This window comes from Trichomycterus rosablanca, chromosome 1 (genome assembly GCF_030014385.1).
Source record: "Trichomycterus rosablanca isolate fTriRos1 chromosome 1, fTriRos1.hap1, whole genome shotgun sequence".
Lineage (NCBI taxonomy): Eukaryota > Metazoa > Chordata > Actinopteri > Siluriformes > Trichomycteridae > Trichomycterus > Trichomycterus rosablanca.
Window position 1 is genome coordinate 87,053,872 of NC_085988.1, and position 977 is coordinate 87,054,848.

At 48.4% G+C, this 977-nt stretch overlaps 1 protein-coding gene across 1 annotated transcript in view; it reads left to right on the top strand.

Moving 5' to 3' along the window:
• Window positions 1-572, top strand: part of yeats4 (YEATS domain containing 4) — a 13,799-nt gene extending 13,227 nt beyond the window's left edge. The window contains exon 7 of the mRNA XM_062997327.1: window positions 1-572. This exon is cut by the window's left edge and continues 495 nt beyond it. The gene's annotated coding sequence lies outside the window, so the exon portion shown is untranslated.
• Window positions 573-977: the final 405 nt, after the last annotated feature.

The window sequence follows — 977 nt, forward strand, 5'->3', positions numbered from 1 at the left end:
AGGTAGGATACGCTTCTGGCTTTGCCACAACAGTTTAGGGAAGGCCCTTTCCTGCACAGAGCTCCGATCTCAGCCCCACTCAACAGCTCTGGGATGAACCGGAACATCAACTGATCAATCGGCGCCCAACCGTACTACAGAACGGGCACAAATTCCACCCCACACACACACACAGTCGGACGTCCAGCTCATTATCAGGCGTCCCAATACTTTTGGCCGTATCGTGTATTTCTTTGAGGGTTCAGTGACTTCTAATCCTCATGGACTTGTGTGGAACAGTGGTCGTTTTACCCAGGTCACCACACGCTGGAGGAAACTGGTCTGGCTGAATCTTAATAACAGACTGTCCACAGTCAAGTGAGCTTTACTTTACCACTGGGTTACAGACTGCACATGAAGAACGGACGCTCTTTCCTGTCTGCTGCTCCCCCCACACACACACACACGTCAGCTTCTTTACCCTTGCCAGCGGTGGAGTCGGTACTCCAGTGTGTGTGTGTGTGTGTGTGTGTGTGTTTACTCGATGTTTCGACTGTTTTTGATTTACCAATAAACCTTTTTTTACACAGAAATGTTCATTATTTATTAGTAGGTTCCTTCATCTAAACAAAAAAGCTGCTCTAGTTTGAGCAGGTTTCAAGTCTTAGGGTGTTTTTGGGGGGCTGAATGACACTGTGGGTGCTGCGTAGAACCAGGGGCCCTGATTTCCTCCCGCCTCCCAAAACACTGGCGGGTTGAAATACTGTTCAGGGTGTGTTTCTGTCTCACACCAAGGGTTTTCAGGTCCCACCGCGACCCTGATCAGGATAGAGCGCTTAATAAAGATGAATTAAAACGTTATAATAATCATGAGGTGAAACCTGCTGTACACTGAACTCACCACCAGAGGGCAGCACTGAACACAATTTTAAGCATTTGAGGGTTAAGGGTTTTGCTCAGGGGCCCAATATTGGCAAGTTGGCGGTGGTGGGGCTTGA